The sequence below is a fragment of the Pongo abelii genome, chromosome 5, assembly GCF_028885655.2.
Source record: "Pongo abelii isolate AG06213 chromosome 5, NHGRI_mPonAbe1-v2.0_pri, whole genome shotgun sequence".
Lineage (NCBI taxonomy): Eukaryota > Metazoa > Chordata > Mammalia > Primates > Hominidae > Pongo > Pongo abelii.
In genome coordinates, this window is record NC_071990.2 from 66,095,721 (window position 1) to 66,119,580 (window position 23,860).

Here is a 23,860-nt window from a genome sequence, read left to right on the forward strand (position 1 = left end):
AAATATGTATATGTCTGCAGTTGCTGTTCAAAGCAAGATCAGCTACTCCTCTGAAAAATATTTTACTTCATCTTCATCTTGAAGGGTATTTTCAGGGCATATAGAATTCAAGGTTGGGAGTTTTGCTGTTATTGTTCTTTCTGTGTTGTTTTGGGTTTTTATTCAGCATGTTGAGAATATCATTTTACTGTTTTCTGACTTTTATTGCTGCTATTGACAAGTCACCTTTCAACTTAATATTTTCCCTTGGGCCATTTTTTAAGATTTTTTTATGGTGTATTTGATGAGGTACAGTTTCACTATAATGTTTCTAGTTGTGGATTTATTTTTATTTCTTTTTTCCTGAAATTACTTAGGATCCTTGACTCCATGGATTTCTGTCATTGACTATTTCTGAAAAATTATCAGCCGCAATTTTTTTTTACCCTTGGCCGGTAAAATTTATTATCTGTGCCCTATTTCTTTTTTTCTCCTCTTAGGACTTCAGTTGAAATAATGTTACATTTTCTCACTCTGTCATGTATATACTTTATTCTCTTCCTGTATTTTCCTTTTATTTCTTTGTCTCCCATGCTTGTGGTGTTTTTTACAGTGTAAACTTAGCTTAGGTAGAAATATGTTTTCCATATGTGCTTCCCTATATGCTTCCAGGTTATAGTGGGCCAAAATAGAAGTTTGTACATGATTTGGAAAGTGGAGAGGAAGCAACAGCCATAACCTCTGTTGGTTTTTTTGGTGTTAGGCTGTAAGAAGCAGAAGCATCAAGCTCAGAGAAGCAAATTCAAAATTAACCATACTCTCCCCAACTCTGCATTTGTAACATTGACCTGCTAGCCCTATTGACCAAGAGTGACCTCAGGCCCACTCCATCTCAGATGGAAAGGCAATACCCTGACACAGATGTCTCCACTAGTTTTCCTTTATGGTCCCATTCTGCAAGTCAGCCATGCCTGATTTCTGAGATCTCTGGCAAGTTCTAATTTGTCCACCCATACTGGTTCTTCAGAGAGGAGGAGAGCAAATTTCTCTGATCCGCTAACTCACCCATTCTGACCCTTACTTACCCAGTGTCTTGTGTAGTTGTCTAAAGTTTTAGTGCTATAATAAATGTCCTATTCTGTATTACTTACAGTGGTAGTGTTCACATGGTTGAACTTTGTCTGTACTGTATACTGTTTTACTGCACTCTAAGAACACTAACTTCACATCCTTGTATATAATTAGCTATGAGGTCTATGCAATGAATTTTTAATTTATTAAATTTTGGAGATCTTTATGTTCTTGATATTCTTTTTTACATCTGTAGCATCACATTTTATTTCCCTGTTTCTGTTGATATCCTGAACTTTTGTCTTTGACTTCTTTAACTTAAAAAGCTTAAGAGTTTCTTCTGCCTTGACCTCCTGGGCTCTAGTGGTCTTTCTGGCCTGGAATTAGTCATCTCACAGAGTAATCCACAAAAAGATTTAGAAACAACTGAGCTCAAACCACAGCTTGGACCACTTCCTAAGTAACACATAAGTTCTCCTTGTTTAACATCACACTAGATTGTAAAGTCCTTATAAAAAATAGATTTGCTTATTTTATCCATAACTGAATATATAGGGCCTAGAGGAGGTCTGAGCATCTGAGAGGTACTCAATACATATTTGTTGAATAAAAGCATGGCCAGAAAAGGATAGAATTATTCTGTGCTCTCCCTGAGGATTTCAATAGGATGTACTTCTGGGTCTACTTATTTTGTTGTTTGTGTTTCGGTGGGTACATGCTTTTGGTGTGTTTTTACTTTATGTACCTGGCTATCTTTGATTGAGCTAAGCGTTACACATAATTAATTGTAAAATTAAGCATAATTAAGCACTGCATAATTATTTGTAGGAATAATTAGAGGACTGAGATGAAGGAAAGCCTTCATCCAGAGAGGATTTCTGTTTGTTTCAGTCAACGGGGGCATTACTTGTCCTCGGTCACATTCAACAGTTTGAATACTTTAGATTACTGAAGGCTCCAGACTTTTAAAATTAGGCTACAATTCTTCAAGAAAACCAATCATTTCATTTTTTTATTCACCTTTGTCCCAAAGGTGTATTTATTAGGTAGCAACTTATTGTGGGACACTTACCTGTTAGACTCTTCATTTTGTTTTATAATTTTTAACTATAGATATGTCAATACAAATATTAACATTTAGGTAACTAACAAATACTTCTATTAGTTCTAGTTTTCCCTTTGATTTCAGTCTAATAATTATTTCTTTTCTTACAAGACCTGCAGTGATTTTAAGAAGATATTTTAAAATATATCTTATGCAGATTTTTAGAAGTTTTTAATAGAATTGTTTGTACAGACAATCCTCCCATTATGGGAAACACCTAGACTCCAGAAAATAACTTTAAGAATAATTTAGAGAGCTTTGATTAAGAATGTGGATAGAAGGCAGGACTAGCTTGCAGCTCCTGCTTGGACAGACAGAGCAGTGTGGGAAGACTCACATCATAAAATTTTGCTCCAAGAACTACCACAGGAAAATACCAGGAAAGCTGAGAGAATTATCTGACCCTTTGAAGGAACTGGATTGCTACTGCAGGCTCCCTGAGATGCCAAAACACTGTGAGTGTACTTGCTTTCTCAGCAGGGAGGCTAGTGGCCTGGGCAAGTTCTCAGCCCTGGTCACCAGCTGCCTAAAAATAGACTCAGTGCTGTTGGGGGGACACAGTGGGAGTAAGACTGGCCTTTAGGACTGTGGGCTGTGTGGGAGCAGGGTGAGTCCTGTGACTGCTGACTTTTCCCCACTTCGCTGGTGACCTGTACGACTCAGCAGAGGCAACCTAATACACCTGGGAATATAACTCCATTGGCCTGGGAACCACATTCCCATTCCACACCGCAGCTGCAGCAAGCCCCACCCAAGGAGAGCCTGAACTAAGACATGCCTATCCCTGCTACCACCCAGTGGTCTTTCTCTAACCAGTGTAGTTGCCAAAGAAAAAGGACATAATCTCTTGGGAGCTCTATGGCCTTGTCCACTGGCTGAGAAACCTGAATACTTAACCAGACATTCCTAGGGCAAGTTTGCATCCTCCCTATAGTACCACAGCTGATGCACTCTTGAAAGCGCCACTCCTGCCTGGAGGGCAACCAACACAAAACCAGCGCACTGAACAAAAACACAACCAAAGACCCTCACAGAGTTCACCTCACTCCCCTACTATCTCCACCAGAGCAGGTTACTGGTATCCACAGCTGAAAGACCTGAAGATGAATCACATCAGAGGACTCCCCAGTACCGGCCCAGAGCTCAGTACCTCTGCTTGGTGGCTAGATCCAAAAAAGCAAAAACAATCACTGAAGTTCAGCTTTCAAGAAGCCCTATCCCTAGGGGGACAGGGAGAATACCACATCAAGGGAGCACTCAGTGGGACAAAAAAATCTGAACAGCAGTTCTTGAGTCTCAGATCTTCCCTCTGACATAGTTTACCCAATGAGAAGAAAACATAAAAACAATTCTGGTAACATGACAAAACAAGGTTTTTTAACACCCTTAAACGATCACACCAGCTCACTAGCAATGGATTCACACCAAGATGAAATCTCTGAATTGCCAGAAAAAAAATTCAGAAGGTTGATTATTAAACTAATCAATGAGGCATCAGAGTAAAGTGAAATCCAACTTGAAATCAAAAACATGATACAGGTTATTAAAGAAAAAACCTTCAGTGAAATAGCATAAATAAAAACAATCACAACTTATAGAAATGAACGATACACTTAGAGAAATCCAAAGTGTACTGGAAAGTCTCAGCAATAGAATAGAACAAGCAAAAGAAAGAACTTCAGAGCTTGAAGACAAGGCTTTCAAATTAACCCAATCCATCAAAGACAAAAAAGTAATACATAAATGAACAAAGCCTACAAAAAGTTTGGGACTATGTTAAGCATTCAAACCTAAGAATAATTGGTGTTTCAGTGGAAGAAGAGAAATCAAAAAGTTTGGAAAACATACTTGAGGGAATAATCAAAGACAACATCCCCAGCCTTGCTAGAGATCTAGACATCCAAATACAAAACACTCAAAGAACACCTGGGAAATTCATCGCAAAAAGATCATTGCCTAGGCACATAGTCATTAGGTTATCTGAAGTCAAGACAAACGAAAGAATCAAGACAAAGCAAAGAATCTTAAGAGCAGTGAGGCAAAAGCATCAGGTAACCTATAAAGAAAAACCTATCAGATTAACAGCAGATTTCTCAGCAGAAACCCTACAACAGAAGGGATTGGGGGTCCTATTTTTAGTCTCCTTAAACAAAACAATTATCAGCCGAGAATTTTGTATCCACTGAAATAAGCTTTATAAATGAAAGAAAGATACAGTCTTTTCCAGACAAACAAAAGAATTCGCCACCACCAAGCCAGCACTACAAGAACCACTAAAAGGAGCTATAAGACTTCAAAATAAACCAAAATAGAACCTCTTTAAAGCATAAATCTCACATGACTTACATAACAATAACACAATGAAACAAACAAGGTATTCAGGAAACATAAAGCATGATTAATAGGATAATAATACCTCACATCTCAGTACTAATGTTGAAAATGAACTAATATAGGGACTTTAGCACTCCACTGACAGCACTAGACAGGTCATTAAGATACAAAGTCAACAAAGAAACAATGGACTTTCACTATACCCTACAGCAAATGGATTTAATAGATATTTACAAAACATTCTACCCAACAACTGCAGGATATACATTCTGTTCATCAGCATATGGAACATTCTACAAGATAAACCATATGATAGGCCACAAATAAGTCTCAGTAAATTTAAGAAAATCAAAATTATATAAAGTACTCTCGCAGACCACAGTGGAATAAAACTAGAAATCAACTACAAAAGGAACCTTCAAAACCATGCAAATACATGGAAATTAAATAAACTGTTCCTGATTGATCAGCAGTCAACAATAAAGTGAAGATGGATATTAAAAATGTTTTGAACTGAATAATAGTGACATAACCTATCTAAACCTCTGGGATACAGCAAAAGTGGTGCTAAGAGGAAAGTTCATAGGATTAAATGCCTATATCAAAAAGTCTAAAAGGGCACAAATAGACAATCTAAGGTCACACCTCATGGAACTAGAGAAAAAAGAACCATACAAACTCAAACAGAGCAGAAGAAAATAAATAATGAATATAAGAGCAGAACTAAATGAAATTGAAACAAAAAAACTACAAAAGATAAATGAAACAAAAAGCTAGTTATTTGAAAAGACAAATAAAATTGATAGGTCATTAGTGAGATTAACCAAGAAAAGAAGAGAGAAGTTTGAAGTATGCTCAATTAAAGATGAAATGGGAGACATTACTATTGATATCACAGAAATACAAAAGATTATTCAAGTCTACTATGAACACCTTTATGGACATAAACTAGAAAACCTAGAGGAGATGGTTAAATTCCTGGAAATAAACAACTCTCCTAGGATATACCAGGAAGATACAGAAACTCTGAACAAACCAATAACAAGCAGCGAGATTGAAATGGTAATAAAAAAAATTCCCAGCTAAAAAAAGTGTGGAATCAGATGGATTCACAGCTGAATTCCTTCAGACATTCAAAGAAGAATTCAAATGAATTCTACTGATACTATTCCACAACGTAAAGAAAGAGGGAATCCTCCCTAAATCATTCTATAAAGCCTGTATCACCCTAATACCAAAACCAGAGAAGGACATCACAACTACAAGAAAAACAACAAAACTGAAGACCAATATCCCTGTTGAACACAGGGACAAAATACTAGCTAATGAAATGCAACATCGTATTAAAAAGATAATCCACATGATCAAGTGGGTTTATACCAGGGATGCAGGGATGGTTTAATATCTGCAAGTCAATAAATGTGATACCCAACATAAATAGAATTAAAAATGAAAGTCACATGATTATATCAATAGATGCAGACAAAGCATTTGATAAAATACAGCATCCTTTATGAATAAAACCTTCAGCAAAAGCGGAATAGAAGGGACATACCTTAAGGTAATAAAAGCCATCTATGACATACCCACAGCCAACATTATACTGGATGGGAAGAAGCTGAATGCATTCCTTCTGAGAACCAGAACAAGACTAGGATGCCCACTTTCACCACTTCTATTCAACACAGTACTTGAAGTCCTAGCTAGAGCAATCAGACCAGAAAGAGATAAAAGACATCCAATTTGGTAAAGAGGAAGTCAAACTGTCGCTGTCTGCTGATATGATCTTATACCTAGAAAACCCTGAAGACTTATCTAAAAAGCTTCTAGAACTGATAAATGACTCAGCAAAGTTTCAGGATACAAAATTAATGTACACAAATCAGTAGCTTTGCTATACACCAGCAGCGACCAAGCTAAGAATCAAATTAAGAACTCAACCACTTTTACAATAACAGCATAAAAAATAAAATACTTCAAAAAATACCTAACCAAGAAGATGAAAGACCTCTGCAAGGAAAACTACAAAACACTACTGAAAGAAATCACAGACAATATAAACAAATGGAAACACATTCCATGCTTATCTCATGGGTAGAATCGAAATCATGAAAATGATTATACTGCCAAAAGCAACCTACAAATTAAATGCAATGCTCATTAAAATACCACCATCATTCTCCACAGAACTAGAAAAAACAATCTGAAAAATTTATACAGAACTAAAACAGAGGCCATATAGCCAAAGCAAGACTAAGCAAAAAGAATAAATCTGCAGGTATCACATTACCTGACTTCACACTATACTATAAAGCCATCGTCACCAAAACAGCATGGTACCAGTATAAAAACAGGCACATAGACCAATGGAACACAATATATAACCCCAAAATAAAGCCAAACATTTACAGCCAACTGATCTTCGACAAAGCAAACAAAAACATAAAGTGGCGAAAGGACAAACTATTCTACAAATGATGCTGGAATAATTGGCAAGCCACATGTAGAAGAATGAAGCTGGATCCTCATCTCTCACCTTATACAAAAATCAACTCAAGGTGCATCAAAGTCTTAAATGTAAGACCTGAAACCATAAAGATTCTAGAATATAACATCAGAAAAACCATTGCAGACATTGGCTTTGCCAAAGAGTTCATGACTAAGAACCCAAAAGCAAATGCCACAAAAACAAAGATATTATAAATAGATGGGAGTTAATTAACCAAAAAGCTTTTGCTCAACAAGATAAATAATTAGCAGAGTTAACAGACAACCCAGAAATTGGGAGTAAATTTTCACAATTATATATCCAACAAAGGACTAATATGTAGAATCTACAAAGAACTCAAACAAATCAGTGAGAAACAAACAAACAAAATCTTATCAAAACGTGGGCTAAGGACAAGAAAAGACAATCCTCAAAAAAAGATATGCAAATGGCCAGCAAACATATAGAAAAATGCTCAACATCACTAATTATAAGGAAAATACAAATCAAAACCACAATATGCTACCATCTTACTGTTGCAAGAATGGCCAAAATAAAATAAAAAATAAAATATAATAGATCTTGGCGTGGATGTGGTGAAAAGGAAACACTTTTACACTGTTGGTGGGAATGTAAACTAATACAACCACTATGGAAAACAATGTGGAGATTCCTTAAAGAATTAAAAGTAGATCTACCATTTGATCATGCAATCCCATTACTAGGTATCTACCCAGAGGAAAATAAGTCATTATAACAAAAAGTTACTTGCACACATGTTTATAGCAGCACGATTTGCAATTGCAAAAAATGGAACGAGCCCAAATGTCCATTAATCAATGAATGGATAAAGAAAATATGTGTGTGTGTGTGTGTGTGTGTGTGTGTGTGTGTGTGTGTGTATGTGTGTATATACCATGGAATACTATGCAGCCATAAAAAGGAATGAAATAATGGTATTTGCAGCAACCTGGATGGTATTGGAGACTATTATTCTAAGTGAAGTAACTCAGGAATGGAAAGCCAAACATTGTATGTTCTCATTCATACATGGAAACAGAGCTATGAGGACACAAAGGCGTAAGAATGATACAATAGACTTTGGGGACTTGGGAGAAATGGTGGGAGGGTGGTGAGGAGTAAAAGAGTACACACTGGGTACATTGTACACTGCTTGGGTGATGGGTGCACCAAAATCTCAGAAATCACCATTAGAGTACTTATTCAAATAACCAAACACCATCTGTTCCCCAAACACCTATTGAAATAAAAAAAAATCAATTTATAAAACAAACAGAGAAAAGGGAAGAAACAAGAAAACAACCTTCATTCACATTTAACTGAAATTGGTGGCTGAATAGCGCACTATTCCACCTAGGCTTTTACACATGTAAGAAAGGGAACAAAAGATTTTTAAAAAGTGGCCAGGCCTGGTGGCTCATGCCTGTAATCCCAGCACTTTGGGAGGCTGAGGAGGGGGTAGATCACGAGGTCAGGAGATAGAGACCATCCTGGCTAACATGGTGACACCCCATCTCTACTAAAAATACAAAAAATTAGCTGGGCATGATGGCACGCACCTGTAGTCTCAGCTACTCGGGAGGCTGAGGCAGGAGAATCACTTGAACCTGGGAGGCTGGTGAGCCGAGATCATGCCACCGCACTCCAGCCTGTGCGACAAAGCGAGACTCCGTCTCAAAAAAAAAAAAAAAAAAAAAAAAGAAAACAGAAAAACTTAAATAATAAAAATTGACATTACTTGCAAGACCCAACTACTTTCTATGATTTCCTTTATTCTAGCAAGAGTTTTGTATGTGTTTTGTTTTGTTTTTAAGATTGGACGCCTTTTCAAAGACCTTAACCTATGTGTGCATAATGTGTATGGCATAGGTTCTTTTCTGAAAGTGTGTCCAATCTTAAAACACACACACACACACACACATACGTATAAACACACACATATCCATGTGCATTTGTAATAACTGAAACTAAAAGAAGCTGATTACTAAGAATATAATGAACCTTATTGTTTACTCTTCATCAAACATATAATCATCAAATATCCATTTAAATTATAAATAAAAATAAGTGATTTCATAAGATAAGTTTCATGCCAGAAAACAGGATTGTTTACCAGTATTTGGCAAAACTGGTTTGATCCATGAAATGCTGATACATGCAAAATTGAATTCCATTTGTAATTTCTTTAAAGTAATACTCCATTCTTTTTATTAGACCATTGATGAATTCTCTCCTTTCTCCAGATAAGAACTATTTAGATTGTTTTTTTACAAATTCAGTATGAAGGAATTTTTTTTAATAGCTGTGAATAGCATCGATGTAATGATGTGTCGTTGAGCCCCACATTTCTGTCACTAGAGTGGTAAAATAACACAGATGATGAACCAAAAGTCACCTGTAGATGACAATGGGTGAAAGAAAACACATTTAATTTACACAGAAACATAGAGAATGTCAAAAGGGTTAAAATTCATGAATAAAATTTCATTAAAAATGCATTCTAAAGTATTAGTTAAATATACACTACTTAAGAATGATTTAAAACTAGCATTAAATATATTAAAATGGATATATTTTGCAGGAAAAGGATGCCTGTGTTTTCAGTGTTTTATCTGAATTATTTAATGGTTTACATAACTTTCTGTGAATGAAGGGAAAGCAGTTTTTTATCTGAGTAGTCTCAGGGTTATCTGAGCATTTTCATTGCCTACATAACTTTTTCTGAATGAAGGCAGGCAAAATACAGAGAAAAGACTGAGTATCTGTATCATATAATACTTTAAATAGAAAACATTAGCCCTTTGTTACATATCTATAGGCTGAATAAGGACTCAAACACAGTTCTTCCAACTCAGCACACAATGCTATCTTTGAAGCCTGAAGGTTATAAGGCTATACTCATAACAGATTCTCAGTCTCACAATTAAACTAAAATCTAGGCTTGAAGAGATTAACACTATTTAGCATGCCAGGCTGGGTTGCGACACAGTAGCCATATATTTATTTTATTTCATTTGAGTTTAGAACTGCAGTGTATTGCCAGACCCCAAGTGAGATGGAAATATTGCAATGATTATTTCAGAATACTTTGTGTGGCTTTACTGTCATTTATGTTAAAGGTAAACAGGATTCTCTGTTCGATCTTTGACATCGAAGGCAAAGATGAATGATAAATTATTTTCCCTCTATTCTTGCATTTTGAGACAATTTTTGTTGAAGTCCAAATTTACAAGAGTTTGGGGAGGATGTTTTCTTCTGGGGAAACAACGTTCACAGCAGTCCAGACTGAGGGTACATAGAGAGCAAAAACAGCTCTAGCTGCTAAGTGTCCTGCTTATACTCTCACATTTGCCCATCTACTAATCTACTAATTACTGTTTTATCTTATTTTTACAGATCCTACATATCTAGGAGGTTCCTTTTAAAATGCAAATAAAATACCTAAATGGGAGTGTCACTGACTTCATTATCATTCATCAACACCATAACAGAGATTATTTTATCACATTCGTTCGCTTCAGAGAGTTGAGCTGCAAGAAAATGGGACTGAATTCACTTATGTTTTGAAAATGAAAGTGCTGGATAACAAGGTAGCAGTTTCCAACAAATTTAAATATAAAAACCTTTATTAATATAATAAAATGTCTAATGTCTATTAAATTATATAGTGGCAAAAGTCTTAGAGAATTCAGGGACATGTTAATATTATCAATTACAAATTGTACTAGAGAAAGCTACTCCAAATGGGTGGAAATCATAGAAGCTGATCATTTTCCAGGGAATGACCTTGCATGCTTTTACCTAAAGGAACTGTTTAGATTTTTAGATCAGAAAAATAAGTGAAAAAAAAAAACAGAAGAATGGTCTAAAAATATATATATATATTTAATGTTACTGTCAGAAAATATAGGCTTGTAAGAGAGCTTGGATTTCAATTTTAGAAAGAAACTTCAGTTTCTTTGGAGACAATGTTTATATTAATTCAATAGTGTTTCTGTACATATATATCTGATATTGACTGCCATTGTCTCTTCTATAACCTTCTTTGAGTCCCAGGTTTATACTTAATCTTATGATATCTTCATGTATATCTCCTATAAATATTTCAAACTTAAATTTTTAAAAGCATAAGACATCATTTCCCCTCTCCGGTTGCAAAGCTCTTCCTGCTTTGTAAATGAATGAATAATACAGCAACCACTACAGGATGCAAGCTAGAATCTTAGAAGTCTTACTTTATTTCTTCTCTTATCTCATTATGTCCTTACTTTCATATTTACTTTTGAAACTATCCAGTTCTCTCTTTTTCTGTAAAAAATCCAGAGTCTCCTATTATCCAGTCAAAATTTCTGCTGTAGCTGTGTAACCAGTCTCTTTAATCTAAGGTATATTTTCAGCGCTATATTAGCAGTTATACTGAAAAAGTAAACTAACCATTGTTATTTGGGATAACTTGTTATGCAGCAATAAATAACTAATACACTAAATTGAGAACTCCTGGAAAGAGATAAAAACATATACAAGATCCTTTTTTAACACTAAATCCCTAGGCTCCATCTCACTTTGATAGTATTAGACACAATAGAAACTCCATTTTTTCTGATGTATGTAGAATTAAAATAAAAAAAAGCAAAACACCAATAATTAAAACAACTATAAAAATGTGTAGCTCAAACTAGAGGGAAGCTGGAATGGCTTGAGGAAGGAAAATGATAAATGAAATCAAAGAACTGATTCATGTGAAATAAAAGAAAAATGCTTTTTACAAACAATACTGCTTACTAAAGGGTATACATCTTATGAAATGAAATAATTTTTTTTTTGCTCACTGAACACTATGATGGAGTTATAGATGCAGAAGTAATTTTGTAGTTGACTTTGAAAATTGTTTTGAAAAGTAGAAGAAAAGAGTTAGATGTTTACTGAGGCAATCGGAGGAAAAATTGTGCTGAAGTTAAGGAGGATAGGGAGGAGGAGACAGGAAGATAAAGAAAATATCTCAGAGAAGTGTAATGGTAGTGGCTTGTTTGTATCACTTTTTTAATATTTGGAAATTTTTTAATGTATGCTCAAATCACAGAAAGGACTGATTCCACTTCTGTGTAGTTAGTGTAAATATAGAGAGCACCTACTCAGTGAAAAGAAAATTAATAAGCTTAAATAATTTAGATGAAGATGGAACTCTTAGCTAGAGGTCACTAAAAAAAGAGAACTTCAGGAATTTAAAGACATACTAGGGAGAATATTGAACTTTCCCCTAAAATACAGTAAAATTTTGAGCTGATATTGTCTAGATCTTTAAGGCAGGAAGGGTGCAGATGAAATATCAGTTATCTAATATCAACATGAGCTTAGTTTAATGAATCATGAGATTGTACTTATGTTAAATAACTACATTTTGAATCACTGATAACTATCCAGGATATAAGAAATCATTTCAAGTATTTTCCATAACAGGACTGTAATGTAGAGGTTTGGTTACATAGATGATGGAGAAGCCAAATATCTCACAGTAGGAAGATACTACCAATACTAATTAGGAGGGATAAACGAAGAGGAGGTTCAACCTAAGCCAGAAGATAGCGTTAACAGGCAGAAGCTACAATCATGTGGACATGTCCTGAAAAAGTGGGAGCCACAAAGGATACACAGATTCTGGACACTACCTAATTCAGAGAGAAAGGGCGAGGGAGAGAGAAATACCCGGTGTTTTCTATTTCTTTAATTAATTTTTATCTGTGCCTACCTTTGTCCAAAACCACCCAGAAGCAGATGACAGGGTTGCCTGGAAAATACAAGATTATCACTCCTGTTAAACAGAGCACAGCAAGAAAAGAACAAATAATTGGTCAAACACACCCAGGATGGGCATAGTTTATATGTAAGGGGGACCAAATTATTAAATAACTTGATAAAAAGAGTGAATCTAGAGATATAAACTAACAATGAAGATAAAATTGCCACCAAACAAGTTTGCCTAGCACTAGCTTTGATATACACTGATTTCAGATCCCCATTAGGATACTGGTGCCACGGAGACAATTAAATTTCAGAACCCATTTAATTTTATACAGGCACCCACTTCAGCTCAGATATCATATCATTGCCGTATTCACAACATTTAAACTGATTTGGGGGCAATCCAACTTTTAATTCTGACTCATATAAGTCTTCTCGATTTACAGCAACACCACGTTGAACTGCACTGGTTTGTCATCTCTCCCATTCCAGGATCTGTTTATATTCAGCACTGTATCTCAAGGACAAGCAAATAGAGTCAAATTTTTGACATAGCTGAAGAGTGGTGACTTTAGAGAACCTTATTTCCTCTTATAAGAGCTTTTTAGGAAATAACCAGTTACTAGCAGGTTTAATGCATTGGCAAAGTCCAAGTGTCCTCTACATCTCACACCCTTTGTGTCATCTATAAGGACATAGGAAGGCAACTTCCAGAAGCAAAAATATGTCTGTATCTTCTGCCCTCACTTTTTAGGTCAACACAGTCACCACAACCCGAGCTGCCATTTCCTGCCATGGATATCTGACAGTCCTTCATACTGAAGACAAGTAAGTTTCATTGATATAAAAAGTTATAGGATTATTAGAAGTATTTATACTTATTTTTGTTTTTAGCATGCCCACTAAATACTTCAGAGTTAGTCATAAATTGACAAGACAACCCCTCGGCTTTACTCCTTTCATTATTTATTAGTTCTCAAAACAATTTTCTCAAAGTGTGAAAGTTTCTGTTAAAAAAGGTAGCATGAAACTATTTCAGCTGGAGATAGCCTATGAATTCATAGTATATGTGTTACTTTCCTTTGCCTTTCTGTAATAGTTACTCACAGACCTGAGCTTCTGTAATTGGCTTATTACTTGGAATAAATAAGATTGTATATAAGAAATCCTGTAGGAGAGGAAAACACAACTCTTGGGCTTGGATATTATTCTTTGACAACCCAAAGATTTTTCCAAATGGTTAATAAATAGAACATTATCTTATTTACTCTTGAGGAAACTTCTTTTCTAGCATCTGAGGTAATGACCTCCCAGTTTTTGACCTGCCACTGTAAGGTTTAAATTTGGTTTTCCTCAAAACTGATAGATATCAGAATTTACATCTAAAGTGTTAAAGATTCTGAGCTACATAGTACTGGGTGTGAAAAGGTTACAGAGACATCCCTATACCAGGTGAGACTCCATTAAAAAGGTCACTCACTTCTGTTCTTACAAGTATTGTTCACTGAATTGAGTCAAGAAATGCTCAATAAAAGGGAAAAAGAACTAAAACTGTTCCTGAGAATTACCTGACAAAAGTGAGATCACCAAAAGAAATGATTTAGGACCATACCAAGGAGAGACACAAAGTGGTACCAGAGACCAGCTCATTAAGTTTACCATATACAACTATGGTTATTTGTTTTTAAAAGATATTCTAAAACAGGTAAGTCAAAGTTTCACATATGGAAATACGTCCAAATTAAAATGTGCTTGTCTTCCTGAAGAGTCTGGGTCATTCATTAAAAAAAAAAGAAAAAAAAGTGTTTGTCCAAGATTTTAGAGCAGGAATAAAATATCTTCATGAGAATTACTTTTCTATTCATAAGAGGAATTTGTAGTAATTCAATGTATTTTTATAATTAAAATGTATTATTAATTTTGTGTAATACGAATGAAATTGGATTTAGAGATAAGTTTCTGGATGACATTGAAAACTCATTATTAGAAAAATGCCAAATAATTTATAGAGAATTCTCAATAATTTATTTAAATACTCCCCCATCAAGTAGATACAGCATAACTGCTCACCACTTAAGTATGAGATGCATATAGTGACTTCCTTCTAAAGAATACAGTATGAAAATGAGGGGAAAAATAACATCTGTACAATCAAGATACCTGGAAAATACTGCTTTAGCGAGTTAATCAAGGTTAACATCATTAATAAGTTGTTGTTTATAGTATATATAGTATATATACCCAATTATAAATATATGTTGATAGTGTATCCCCTTGAAATGGTACAGTGAAAATGGCACTTTACCTCTTTGTTTATTTTCCTTGAAATAGATAAACCATGTCTAGCCATGAGAAAAACATCAGAAAAACCCAGACTTAAGGATTTTTCATAAAATATCTCATCATGTTCCTCAACACTTTTAAAATAGGCCTACTTTGTTTTATTGTGCTTTGCTGATGCTGTGCGTTTCTTTATTTGTTTGTTTGTTTTTTAACAAAATGAAGAGTTGTGGTAACTGTGTCCAGCAAGATGTGACTGAATTGCTGCAATCTTATGATCAAACTTGGAGAGATGAGAGTTGCTTTTTATGGATGAGCAAATAACGTGGTTTCTTGAGATGTAATCTATTCCTGGCGAAGATGCTGTGAACAATGTTGAAATAACAGGGATTTAGCATATTACATAAAGTTAGTTAAGAAAGCAGTGGCAGGGTTTGAGAGGATTGACTCTAATTTTGAAAGAAGTTCATTGGTGTCATTTTTCCAACACCATGTGCTCACTTCATGTCTCTGCGTCACATTTTCATAATTCTCACCATATTTCAGACTTTCTCATTATTATATCTGTTAAGGTGATTAGTGACCTTTGATGTTACCATTGTAATTGTTTTGGGACACCACAAACCATGCCCATATAAGATCACAAACCTAATCAACAAATGTATGTGTTCTGACTGCTCCACTCACTGGTGATTCCCTCTTTCCTCCCCGTCTCCTCAGTCTCTCTATTCTTTGAGAAACAACAATACTGAAATTATGCCAATTAGAAACTCTACAATAGCCTTTAAATCTTCAAATGAAAGGAAGAGTAGCACATCTCTCATTTAAAATCAAAAGCTAGAAATGATTATGCTTAGTGAGGAAGGCAGGCTGAAAGCTGAGATAGGTTGAAAGCCAGGCCTCTTGCACCAAACAGTTAACCAAGTTATGAATGCAAAGTGGAAGTTCTTGAGGGAAATTAAAAGTGCTATTTCAGTGAACATACGAATGATAAAAACAGGCTTATGGCTGTGTGACCTGGATAGAAGATAAAACCAGCTAAAACATTTGCCCAAGCCAAAGTTTAATCCACAGCAAGGTTCTAACTCTCTTCAATTCTGTGAAAACAGAGAAATGAGGAAGTTACAGAAGAAAAGTTTGAAACTAGCAGATGTTTGTTCATGAGGTTTACGGAAAAGAGTCATTCCTATAATATAAAACTGCAAAGTAGAGCAGCAAGTGCTAATGTAGAAGCTGCAGCAAGTTATTCAGAAGATCTAGCTAAGATAATTGATGAAGATGATTAAGATGAACAATGGATTTTCAATGGAAACAAAACAGTTTTATATGAGAAGAAGATCCAAATAGAAATTTCATAGCTACAGAACAGAAGTCAATGCCTGGTTTCACAGCTTCAAAGGACAGGCTGACTTTCTTGTTAAAGGCTAATGTAGCTGGTGACTTTAAAGTTGAAACCAAATCTCATTTACTATTTTGAACATTCTAGGCCCCTTAAGAATTATGTTCAATCTACTCTGCCTGTCTTCTAGAAATGGAAGAACAAAGCTTCAGTGATAGCACATCTGTTTACAGCATGATTTACTGACTATGTTAAGCCCACTCTTGAGACATACTGCTCAGGAAAAGATTTGTTTCAAAATATTGCTATTCATAGATAATGCACCTGGTCACTCAAGGGTTCTAATAGAGGTATACAATGGAGAAGCATGTTGCTTTCATGCCTGTTAACAAAATATCCTTCTGTAGCCCATGGATTGAGTAGTAATTTTTACTTTCAAATTTTATTGTTTAAGAAATAAATTTCATAAGGCTACAGATGCCGTAGATCGTGATTTCTCTGAGGGATCTTCCGGAAAAGATTCACCATTCTAAATTCCATTAAGAACATTAGTGTTTCATGGTAGGAAGTCAACATATCAACAATACTAGAAGTTTGGAAAAAGTTGATTCCAAGTCTCATAGATGACATTGAGGATCCAAGATTTGAATGGAGGGAGTAACTGCAGATGTGGTAGAAATAGCAAGAGAACTAGAAGTGGGAGAGGAGCTGAGAGATGTGACTGAATTGCTGTAATCTCATGATCAAACTTGAAGAGATGAGAATTGCTTTTTATGGATGAGCAAATAATGTGGTTTCTTGAGATGTAATCTATTCCTGGTGAAGATGCTGTGAACAGCATTGAAATAACAGGGATTTAGCATATTACATAAACTTAGTTGAGAAAGCAGTGGCAGGGTTTGAGAGGATTGACTCTAATTTTGAAAGAAGTTCTACTGTGGGTAAAATGTTATCAAATAGCATTGCGTGCTACAGAAAAATCTTTCATGAAAGGAAGTTAATTGATGTATCAAACTTTATTGTTGTCTTATTTTAAGAAATTGTCAAACGTATCCCAACCTTCCTTCATCAGTCAGCAAAAGCCAATATTGAGGCAAGATCCTCCACAAGCACAAACATCCTAACTTGCTGGAGAGTCAGATGATCACTGGAATTTTTTAGCAAGAAAGTATTTTTCATTTACGATATGCACATTGTTTTTTAGGCATAATGTTATTGCACACTTAATAGATTACAGTACAGTGTAAGCATAATCTTTATATGTGCTGGGAACCAAACAGCTTGTGTGATTTACTTTATTGAGGTTGCCTGGAACTGAACTCACAATATGTATGAGGTATGCCTGTATTATCAAAAGCAAGGAAAGTCTGAGAAACTGTCACATTCTATATGAGCTCAAGGAGATAAGATCACCAAATGTAAAATAATGTCCTATATAGGACTCTATAACAGAAAAATGAAATGACATAAAAACTATAAAAATCTGAAAACTGTATGGACTTTTGTTAATCATAATGTATCAATATCAGTTCATTAGTTGCAACAGATGTATCATGGGGAAACTAGGTGTGAAATTTAAGAGAAGACTAATATTCCTGCAACTCTTCCATAAACTTAAAACTATTATAAAATGAAAAGTTTATTTTTTTAAAAATTTAGATTAGTAAAATATAGTTAAAATGATAATAAACTCCCTGAAAACTATGAATAATGATAACTATGACTAACATGATTGTATTTTGAGTGATCAATCTACTCAGATATTCAGTATATTTCAAATTTAATGTTTGCTTAATGGAAACATACTTAAAAGTAAAACATTGCCCAGAAGTAAATGAGTAAAGTTAAATTTTAAATTATGATACACATGTAACATATATGGAATTGAACTGCAGCCTTTCCTAACTTAATATGGAGCATCTCCACCTCCCTACTTGCCAATTCCAACACTAACCCAACTCTAAGCACACTGGCAAATCATATTGTGTTTACAGATATTGTCTTGGGATGGGGATAAAGGAAAGAATACATTGTATCTCATATAGTAAGCATTATAAAAATGATCTTTAAACCTTTTTTTTCTTTTTTTTAATGAAAGGTCTAGAAGGTTTGTTTAGCTTTATTCTCACACTCTCCAGAATCTTTTTCTTTTTCTCTTTTTGAAGACCACATGGGTGCAGCTTTATTTCACTCTTAGTTTATCTAGATCCTATTGTTTTTGTAGTTAATTTAGATCTCTCTTGATTTATTTAATTTATAGCCTTACATATCAATATCCTGGAACAACCTGAAAATGTTCCTTTAGAGTTTTATTTTTAAGAAGGAAAAATAAAAGTATTGCAGATAATGTTTTTAACTTCCTTTATTATTTGCTCTGCCACAAACAACATATATTATATTCAGTATTTTTTTCCAGGATTAACAAAAGGAAACTTTGTTTTCAACAATTTTTTTGTGCAGGAGTACTATCTGGCAATACAAGTTTATTACAACGGAACTGCATGACACTCACATATTAAGCATTTTATGAAGGAAAACCGTAAGAAAATATACTAGAAAGTAAAATGTTGGAAAATAAAATAAGGAATCCTGTGCTAAATCTCTGCCTTTGGTGATTTCAATGATTGAGACCAAACTCAGATTTCCATCAAGATTCATAAAACTTACCATGCCGTTGTTGAATTCACTACTGGTGTATATATACTGTTCCCTGATCAATTTTTAGAAAACCGGAGCTGATAAAAGTTAAAAGAATCATGAGGAGAAGTGGAAATATTGACTTATAGGAGATAATAAATATCCTTAAATTCATATACTATGAAAAAATGTTCTGCTTTCTTCTTAGCTGCTATGCTCTCTATTTCTTTTTTTTGAGACACAAACATTAGGATTTTCAAACAAATTTACTAATTTTATGAACTTACTATTTTATTTATTTATTATTCTATGTGCAGTATTCCATTACTATACAATGAAGAGTATATTTTCTTTCATTTTTAGGTGGTTAATAAAATAATTCACACAAGGTTATGGCTAATCAAATTATTGTAGTCAAGAAGTCAGAATTGCAGATAACAGCTCTTGGAAGTCCACCTCTAAGTGTGGAGGGTGTTCATGAGTTTAGAGAAATTTTTGTGAACTGACTAGTCACATAAACTGGTTTCTATTATAGTTGGGGACAGGACTGGCTGTATAAATGACAGAGTATAGTGCAAAATGAAGATAAAGGGCTGCTTATTAAAAATTTATTCAGAATTTTAAAATGGTATCAAAAGATCATGAAACCAGCAGCAAGAACCTTCTAAGCACTGAGTCCTGTGCAAATGTAAAAAATCATGAAGCTGGTCCTACATAGGGGTAGTGAGAATTAGGGAATAAATACTTTTTTCCTTTTGGTAACTTAGTGATCCCCTGTTTTAAGTATGAATCCATAATCTTGAACTATTTTCTCTTCTTTGGTATACCATTGCATGTACTATCTCTCCTTTTAAGCTTTTCTGCTTTTCTCTTGTAGTTATTTAATTTATAAACCTTAAAATAAATGAAATATGATGAGGGGACAGTTCCTCATGTAGCACTTAGTCATAGGTGAGGAGTGGAAAAGCGCTTCATGGCTCTTTATTTTAATCTTTAATTTATATAACTATATGCCTTTTTGAAACCTGTAAGGACAAACAATTGAACATCTAAAGACAGATATCCATATGTACTATAATTTCCTGAATTCTACATTTTTGGGAAAAAAGATGTTCTTCTATGATAAGGGAAATATACGTATACTCACACAAACACACTCACACACAATTATATATTTTTAGTATCCTATTATGTCTGAATATAACATGAAATAACAGACGTATGCGATGTTTACGGAAAATTGATCTATTAACTTTCTGATACTGTGATCACCTTAATTTCTTGATAATTCATTTTATTTGCATGTGAAGCTTTGTAAACTTATATTTTGAAATTGAAAGAGTCAATTAGAAAGCACCTAAGGACCCATAGTGTCCTTCTTTTATTGCTTTGTAACACACTGCTCTTATGTAATTGCTTTAATACTCTACTATGTAGCACTAGTGTGACAATGATTATTATGATAATGATGATAATAAAAGTGATATTTAATAATATAAATTGTACCTTGAAATAAGCTGTAAGTACAATCTACAGAGCTTAAATGCTAAATTCTCAAAATAACTCGGTCTATAAGTGGTAGTCTTTTATTTGTTTTTCTGCAGCTCCTAAACACTTTCTAAAATGTATTCAGAAAGTGATTATAATGGAAAGATGGTCTTCCTTACAAAAGGAATGTTTAGATCCTTTCTGAGACCTGGGGACTATATCTCACCTCCAGAGAACCATACTTAGGTTGATATAACCACCATATATGAGACGGTAAAATATTAATTACAACAATAAGCATCTTTTGAGAACTTTTTCTAGGCTATATCAGAAGCAAAAAAGGTTTTGTTTGGTGTTTGTTTTTGCTTTGTTCTATGCCCCTTCCAGGTAGTGACCATTATTATACATATCTTGAGGGAACTGAGGCTTAAAAAGATTATATAAATTTAAACAGAGTAAATTTGCACAAGGCTATGCTACAATGTTAAAATACTTTCACAGAACTTTATAATTTACAAAGTATTTTCCTATTTAGCTCACAATAATAAACACATAAATAAAGTCACTTAGGCTCCAATAATAATACAATTTTGAATGAATGAGATATTCTTGCCTTACACTTCCGTGGAAGAGAAAGGAATTGCATCATACACTATTTCCATGATTTAGTTACAGACATATTGCTACGTGAACAGAGAGGAGGATAAGGCAAATTCTACCTGGAACTTTGGGATAATTTCATGAGTGGTCATTTGTACCACTTCTTCCAAGCAGTTTTAGAATTATATGAGCAAATGTATGAAGATGGTAAAAATCTGTGCCTGCACAAGGAACAATACACAGTCTAGTCTGGTTAGAGAATAGAATACAAAATGGCAGCTATTCTTGGAAAATGCATATTAGGCTGATCTATAAAACTTTGCATTCCTACTTATGTGTACGGGATCTTTCTGTCAGTTTTGAATGGAGGCATAATGAAAGGATGGAGAGGCAAGAAGGAGGTTACTTAAAAGGCTACAGCTAAGGCAAAGTTAATAATCACCAGAGATTAGACAGTAGGGAAGAAACTAGATGCAAATTCATCACACTCATTTTACTTTTTTTCTGGTCACACCATATTTCTAGACTTCCTTCAAGTAAAAGTTAAGGATTAAAAAAAGGCAAAAGTAAATAAATTATTTGCAACCTATCATACACATCTAACAACAGAATAAAAAGATAACAGGTACCGATTTTGAACATTCCCAAAATTTACCACTTAATTTCTGGAAGAGGTTTATCTTCTACTCATATTTAGCGAAGAGAGAAGGTCACTGTGGCTTAAAGAAATGGCTCATCTCCAAGCTAATGTCCAATCTCATATCAGCCAAAGTATGATCACCAGGTTACATTAAGGATGAGCTTGATATATATTTTTTCACTCAAACACCCATCAGTTTTGCAATGCAATATTTTCTCTCAAAGGCAAGGGAGACATCGATGTTAAATAAAAAACAAAAGAATTTAGAACAATCTATTTTACATCGTTACATACTTATACAGTTGGAATTAATATTTGCTTTACTTTAATCTACCATAAAATTGTCTGTAAGTGGAATTTCTCCTCAATAAATGAGTGCTCCACATATTTTGCCCCATCTTTCAGCTCAATAATCCATGCTTAGGGTGAATGTGGAAACCCTGTATTGAAGAAGGCAGCATGTCAAGAACCACAGTGTTGAAATGACTACATGCTCTATTATAAACACTAAAATTTTAAGGTTTATCTTTAATATCTGCTAGCATTATCTGGAATGCTAAACAGTATTATAGAGAAAAAATAAAAGGGAAGGTGGAAGAAAAATAAGAAGTTAGTGAAGGTTGTTATAAAATGTGACGATTTAGATAAACTTAATAAAATTTTACCTCTGGTAAACTAGGATGTTGGCACAATAATACCTAAAATGGGATACATAAGAAAAAATGAATCTACTCTGAAATGTAATGATGAGCAGCCTAAGCATATGTTAGGGTTTAGAGGGAGGGCCCCTAAAATATCAGAAAAATATTTGAAAATAATACTTTGAAACTATTTTTGATAGCTCAAAGAAGTAGCAGCTTCTTTCTTGAAGCAGCAATGTAATCATACGGGGGTAATCGCAATGTTTCTTATGCTCTTATATGCACTCTACAGTTTGGCATTGTTTATCAGTTTCATGTTAGGAAGTCATATTCTTTCCAGCGATTAGAGCCTCTAAAAATTCATGCTAGTTTAGAAGTATGTCTGTGTTTAGGTATCTAGAGAACAGGAAGAGATTTCGATATGTTGCTCAGCAGAGAAACCAATTCTAAGAGTATATGACACAGGAGTCAAACCCTTAGAAATATTGTTAGAGTCATGAATTTGTATAGGACCACAGGAGACACCATAGAAAAATAAGAGTAGAGTGTCATCAGGCTATAGTCCCATTTACAAAAAGGAAGGGTAATTAGCAAAACTAAATATAGTCAAGAGGTAGGAGAAGAAACTTAAAGAAAGGAATTAGCACTAGCAAATATAATGAGAATATACCATCTTGGACTTATCCTTACTGGAGGCATCAGGGAAACCAAATGGGTTGATTGGTCAAAGTGGGCAGAAAGATAGCTTTGAAATGCATGTCATGGTTTGGATCATGGTACAAAAGCAAGTTAAACTTATGTAGATACATCATTAGTAGATAAAATCTTTATTTATTTATTTATTTTTTGAGATGGAGTCTCTCTCTCTCGCCCAGGCTGTAGTGCAGTGGCGCGATCTCAGCTCACTGCAAGCTCTGCCTCCCGGGTTCAGGCCATTTCCTGCCTCATCCTTCAGAGTAGCTGGGACTACAGGCGCCCGCCACTACGCCCAGCTAATTTTTTGTTTTTTCTGTTTTTTTTTTTGAGACGCAGTCTGGCTCTGTCGCCCAGGCTGGAGTGCAGTGGCGCGATCTCGGCTCACTGCAAGCTCCGCGTCCCGGGTTCAGGCCATTCTCCTGCCTCAGTCCCCGGAATAGCTGGGACTACAGGTGCTGCCACCACGCCCGGCTATTCTTTTGTATTTTCAGTGGAGACAAGGTTTCACTGTGTTAGCCGTGATGGTCTCGATGTCCTGACCTCGTGATCCGCCCGCCTCGGCCTCCCAAAGTGCTGGGATTACAGGCATAAGCCACCGCGCCCGGCCCATACATTTTTATATATTTCAACCAAAATTAGAAAAACAGACTAATAATAGTGAAAGAACCAGAAAGTGACAATCTTCACCAAAGGTTCAGTCTCAAATGGTATGGGCAAAAGCACACCACGCACACAGAAGAAAGGGCAGACTGAGATGAATGTGGGTTATTAGGGTTCAAGGAGTGTTATGGAAATGAAGGGA

At 34.8% G+C, this 23,860-nt stretch overlaps 1 protein-coding gene across 1 annotated transcript in view; it reads right to left on the reverse strand.

Moving 5' to 3' along the window:
• Positions 1-23,860, reverse strand: part of EYS (eyes shut homolog) — a 1,986,267-nt gene that overhangs the window by 1,919,392 nt on the left and 43,015 nt on the right.